A 6050-nucleotide genomic window follows, 5' to 3' on the forward strand; every position below is an offset into this window, starting at 1 on the left:
CCCTCTGCAGGGTAAGTGCCCCAGGGAGGGCAAATCCATCAGGGCGGCCAGGTGCTGCTCCCGCAGGCCCCTCCCTCTGGATGGGGCTCTTAGGATTTCCATTGGAGGAGGAGGAGGAGGAGGAGGAGGAGGAGGAGGAGGAGGAGGAAGAAGAAGAAGAAGAAGAGGAGGAGGAGGAGGAGGAGGAGTAGTTTGTAATTTATATCCCCCCTTTCTCTCCTGCAGGAGACTCAAAGGGGCTGACAACCTCCTTGCCCTTCCCCCCTCACAACAAACACCCTGTGAGGTAGGTGGGGCTGAGAGAGCTCCGAGAAGCTGTGACTAGCCCAAGGTCACCCAGCTGGCGTGTGTGGGAGTGCACAGGCTAATCTGAATTCCCCAGATAAGCCTCCACAGCTCAGGTGGCAGAGCGGAGAATCAAACCGGGTTCCTCCAGATTAGATACACGAGCTCTTAACCTCCTACGCCACTGCTGCTCCTGAAGTGAAGAAATATTGGCTATTGTGGGTTTTCTGGGCTGTGGGGCTGTGGTCTGGTAGCTTTTTGTGTTCATGTTTCACCCACATCTATGTCTGGCATCTTCAGAGGCACATCATAGTGAAATGTGTTTCTCTCCATGGCACAAACCACATCTTGGAGGAATCAGTGGAAACAAGAGTATTTGAATTATTTTTTTTTCAGGCTTGAGAAATGGATTGTATCAGGGGTGCCTATCCTTTTTGAGCCTGCAGGCCCCTTTAGAAATCTGACACTGTTATGTGCCTGGCCCCAGCCACAAAACGGCTGCCACAAGATGGCTGCCAGAGCTTAACATTAGTCGCCCAGTGAACCTCCTTGTCTGTGGTGGCAGCTGCTGCCAAAGCAGTGTTTTTATGAATCTGTGGCTCATTCCGCACACGCAGAATAATGCACTTTCAAACTGCTTTCAGTGCTCTTTGAAGCTGTGCGGAACAGCAAAATCCACTTGCAAACAGTTGTGAAAGTGGTTTGAAAACTCATTATTTTGTGTGTGCGGAAGGGTGAATCTGTGTTTTTATGAATTTATGAATCCAACCAGATCTCCAGTGGCCCATCATAAATCTTGCTGGGCCAAAGGCGAACTAGCCCTGCCCAGGAAAGGTGCTGGCAGGTATCGTGACAGCAGCGGGCACCACACTGACGACCCCCGGATCAAACAGATCCTTGTTCACAACAACCACCAGTCCTGCTTCTTGTGATCGGAGGTCCTGGGCAGACGGAGCCCGGAGACCCCGTTCTACCTGCCTGATGCTGAATTATTGGTTCATCACGGTCTTTCACATCACCAGATTTTAATGTCCGGGATTCAACCTGAGACCGGAGCCACGGCCCCGCCTTTCTAATACTGAGGCAAGCCATAACAAGCCCCAGTGCAGAAGGTGCTCTTGATCCTAAGAAAACATTAAACAATGTGAGGAAAAATGAGATTTTTTTTTTAGTTCATCCTCCATATAATAATGAATTAAGGAAAAGCTCAGTTGCACGCTCAGGCTGCATCACAGCAAAGCATGTCCCCTCCTCCAAACAGAGCTGAGTTAGGCCCCTTCTGCACACGCAAAATAATGCGTTTTCAAACCACAACTGTTTGCAAGTGGATTTTGCCATTCCGCACAGCTTCAAAGAGCACTGAAAGCAGTTTGAAAGCGCTTTATTCTGCATGTGCGGAATGAGCCTTAGTGTTGTTGAATAGTTGGTTGAGGGTTTCAGAAATTAGGAATATTTAGTCATTATTCTACGAGGCCCTAATGTTCTGGGAGAAAAGGTAAATCGAGGACACAAGCAATGCCTGACAACTTCCTTTCCTCAGTCCGTGTATCTAATCTGGAGGAACCGGGTTTGATTCCCAGCTCTGCCGCCTGAGCTGTGGAGGCTGATCTGGGGAATTCAGATTAGCCTGTGCACTCCCACACACGCCAGCTGGGTGACCTTGGGCTAGTCACAGCTTCTCGGAGCTCTCTCAGCCCCACCCACCTCACAGGGTGTTTGTTGTGAGGGGGGAAGGGCAAGGAGATTGTAAGCCCCTTTGAGTCTCCTGCAGGAGAGAAAGGGGGGATATAAATCCAAACTCTTCTTCTTCTTCTTTTACAGGAAACCTGGTCTATTCAAGCCATCCACATGAAGGGTTGTGAATCCTACATCCTACCAGCATCCAAAATACGTAGGGCTGGTCGCCCTTCCGGTGGCCTCTGCACACTGGTATCTACCGTACTTAGTGCCAGTGCACTCCGGTCTCTCCCCCAAGTAGCCCAGGCCATTATGATCCACTGGGAGACCAACCCACTGATTTTTGTCAATGTCTACATCCCTCCTGGTTTGCTAAAGAATCCCCTAGACAACAGGAGCAGCAGTGGCGTAGGAGGTTAAGAGCTCGTGTATCTAATCTGGAGGAACCGGGTTTGATTCTCCGCTCTGCCGCCTGAGCTGTGGAGGCTTATCTGGGGAATTCAGATTAGCCTGTGCACTCCCACACACGCCAGCTGGGTGACCTTGGGCTAGTCACAGCTTCTCGGAGCTCTCTCAGCCCCACCCACCTCACAGGGTGTTTGTTGTGAGGGGGGAAGGGCAAGGAGATTGTAAGCCCCTTTGAGTCTCCTGCAGGAGAGAAAGGGGGGATATAAATCCAAACTCTTCTCCTTCTTCATATGGGATATGGGATAAAGAATAAGAATAAAAGCAAAACCACCGCTCGGTCTGTTGGAAGACGGGGCTTTCCCTTTGCGAGTGGGGCTTCCATTCCATCTGCATACCAGTCCGATCTCCAGTCAAGAGGCAAACATCTTGCTGAGAAACCTGAGGGACCAGATGGGGTGGGAGCTTGTGACCCACTTTCTTTGCTTTGGGCAGGCGGCAGGGAAAGCAGACAACAGCAATTATTAATAATGGGAATGACGTCTCGGCTCCTGCTGAGAGAACGGAAGCGCCAGGCGTTTTAGTATTCCCGCAAAGATTGCCCAAGAGAAGGAGGCTGAGGCAGGAAGATATTAACCTAGATATATGTCAACTGATCCTCACGGAGGTTGCGTTGGCGAGCGGTGGTATTTTTAAACGTCTCTGCATTACTGTTTACTAATTGTAGTCGCTGACAGAGTGTTCCCGAAGACTTGCAGCAAAACTGCACTGTGCAAGAAGCTAGTACAAGGCTGAAGAGTATGAAACTCGAGCCACAAAGTCTCCAATTTGAATCTCGTTCTGCCACCGTTGAGATAATCTTGGGAGCAGCAGTGGCGCAGTGGTTAAGAGCAGGTGGACTCTAATCTGGAAGAACCGGGTTTGATTCCCCGCTCTGTCGCGTGAGCTGTGGAAGCTTTTCTGGGGAATTCAGATTAGCCTGTGCTCTCCCACACACGCCAGCTGGGTGACCTGGGGCTAGTCACAGTTCTTCGGAGCTCTCTCAGCCCCACCTACCTCACAGGGTGTTTGTTGTGAGGGAGAAAGGGAAAGGAGTTTGTAAGGAGAGAAAGGAGGGATATAAATCCAACTCTTCTTCTTCTTATGAGTTGTATTCTTCACCGTCCTGATTGTGTTTTAAAGGTGGAAAGGGGGACCGGAAGTAAATTGACTAGGCCGATTCTCACCTGATTTAGCCCAATCTGATCAGTTCTCAGGAGTTAAGCAATTTCAGCACCGGTTGGTACTTGGATGGGAGACTCCCCCAAGAAGTCCAGGGTTGCTACGCAGAGGCGAACAATGGCTAACTACCTCTGCACCTCTGCCTTGACTTGGATCATCCAGGCTAGCCTGATCTCATCAAATATCAGAAGCTAAGCAGGATTTGTCCAGTTAGAATTTGGATGGGAGGCCATCAAGGAAATCCAAGGTTACTATGCAGAGGCAGGCAATGGCAACACACACCCCACCCCACCCCCGGGGTACCTCTGCTTTGAACTGGATGGCCCAGGGTAGCTCAATCTTGACAAGCCAAACAGGGTTGACCTTGGTTAGCTCTTGGAAAGGAGGCCACCAAAGAAGAGGAAGAGTTTGGATTTATACCCCACCTTCCTCTCCTGTAAGGAGACTCCGTGTGGATTACAAACTCCTTCCCTTCCTCTGCCCCCAACAGACACTTTGTGAGGTAGGTGGGGCTGAGAGAGTTCAGAGAGAATTATGACTAGGCCAGTGGTGGCGAACCTATGGCACGGGTGCCAGAGGTGGCACTCAGAGCCCTCTCTGTGGGCACCCACAAACAGAGTTGTCCCTCCCACATCTAGGCTGGTCTGGGCGGCTGGGCTCGATTATTAGCATTAAACCTAATTTTGGGGAAGCAGTGTAGGTAACCCTGTTAAGCGCTGTTAAACTCCACTGATTTTCATGTGAAGAACTAAAGTGCGATCCTTTACCTGAGAGTAAGCTCAGTTGCTGGCAATGGGGCCTGCTTCTGAGTAAACCCTCCTCGGGTCGTGATTCACCCATTGGAATTGTTGCACGGTTGCTTCAAAGCAAAGCCACCAACCACCACCGCCTCGGAGCCAAAACTAAACTAAACTTAACTAAACTAAAACCTCAGTATTCAGGTTAACTTGCCATGTTGGCACTTTGCGATAAATAAGTGGGTTTTGGGTTGCAATTTGGGCACTCGGTCTCGAAAAGATTCGCCATCACAGGACTAGGCCAAGGTCCCTAGGCCCCTTAAAAAAAAATCTTCCCTGAGTCAGGGAGGAACAAATGTCCAATCAAGATTTGGATGGGGGACCACCAAACAACTGAATGTCGGTTCAAGATTTTTGGAACAAATAATATGCAGTTGATCTACTAATAGGACAGTGGGTGTTTCCTGGTAGCTATCAGTAATGGTGAATAATAAGTTATTACTGTTACTATATAGAATGACTCAATTATATATTAATGATAATGATAATCATAAATGAAAATTCGCAAAGATAAATAGTATTAACGTTATCATTATCATCATCATTATAAGTCACAGCCGTCAGATCTTGAGGGTGTTGGCCTTCATACACATCTGGTTCTTCCCAATGTATCAGTGTAGTACATGTGCAGTGTAATAGATGTGTGGATATTACTATTATTTAATTTTGATTGATAACACAACTGCCAGTTCTTTAGCAGGTTGTTGGCCTTTCATTACAATTTGAGCTTCACCCATAGTATTTATTATTGTTGTTATTACTGGTATTATTCCCTGTCTCCCACCAGCCCCGTAAGGCAGAGCCGTAGCAAGGGGGAACTGCATCTAGGGGCATGTGTGTAACCTGTGCCCCTACCACACCCCAGGGCGCACGCCTGGTGCAAGAGAGTCCACCACCCACCACCTCCGCCCCACTGCCCTGAGGTTTGCTAATCTCCAAGTGGGGTCTGAAGTTCCCGTGAAATTCCAAATGATCTCCAGATAGAAGATCAGCGCCCCGGGAGAGAATGGCTGGTTTGGAGGGTACACATTATTGAATTACACCTCTTCCTAACAACAACAGCGTCACACTAGGGCCCCTCCCGCACATGCAGAATAATGCACTTTCAACGCACTTTGCAGGTGTGCAGAAGCATGTGCAGAAGGTGTCCAGGTGTTGCACGACTGGTCGAAAATGGACACATTTTGCCCACAGGTTGGTTGTCTTAAAATCCCTAACTGGGTGGAGAACTCAGTCCGACAGCAGCAAGTTTTGAAAGTGCTCAAATTAAAAAAAAAAAAACTTTTAAAACAACAAATGGGAAAATACCTGGCCCGAAACCAAATCCAAAAGCATCCCTTTTGGAAGGACGGCAGGTTCGGTCTCTTCTCTGCCCCACCCCACTTAAGGGATGTCCCCTTTCCCACCAGCCACCCTGTGATTGCCAACCTCCAGGTGGGGCCTGGACGTCTTCCAGAATTGCCCCTAGAGAAAACGCCTGGCGCCGTCTGTTGCATTATACCCCTGAGCCAGAGTTCCCAGCTCCAGCTTGGGAAATGCCTATACTTGGGGGGTGGATGGATTGGATGGGGTGCCCTGGAACCCATCCTGATACCCCTGAGCCAGAGTTGCCAGCTCCAGCTTGGGAAATGCCTATAGTGGGGGGGGGGGGTGGATGGAGGTGGG

The sequence above is a fragment of the Sphaerodactylus townsendi genome, linkage group LG01 (assembly GCF_021028975.2).
Source record: "Sphaerodactylus townsendi isolate TG3544 linkage group LG01, MPM_Stown_v2.3, whole genome shotgun sequence".
In the NCBI taxonomy this organism is placed as follows: Eukaryota; Metazoa; Chordata; class Lepidosauria; order Squamata; family Sphaerodactylidae; genus Sphaerodactylus; species Sphaerodactylus townsendi.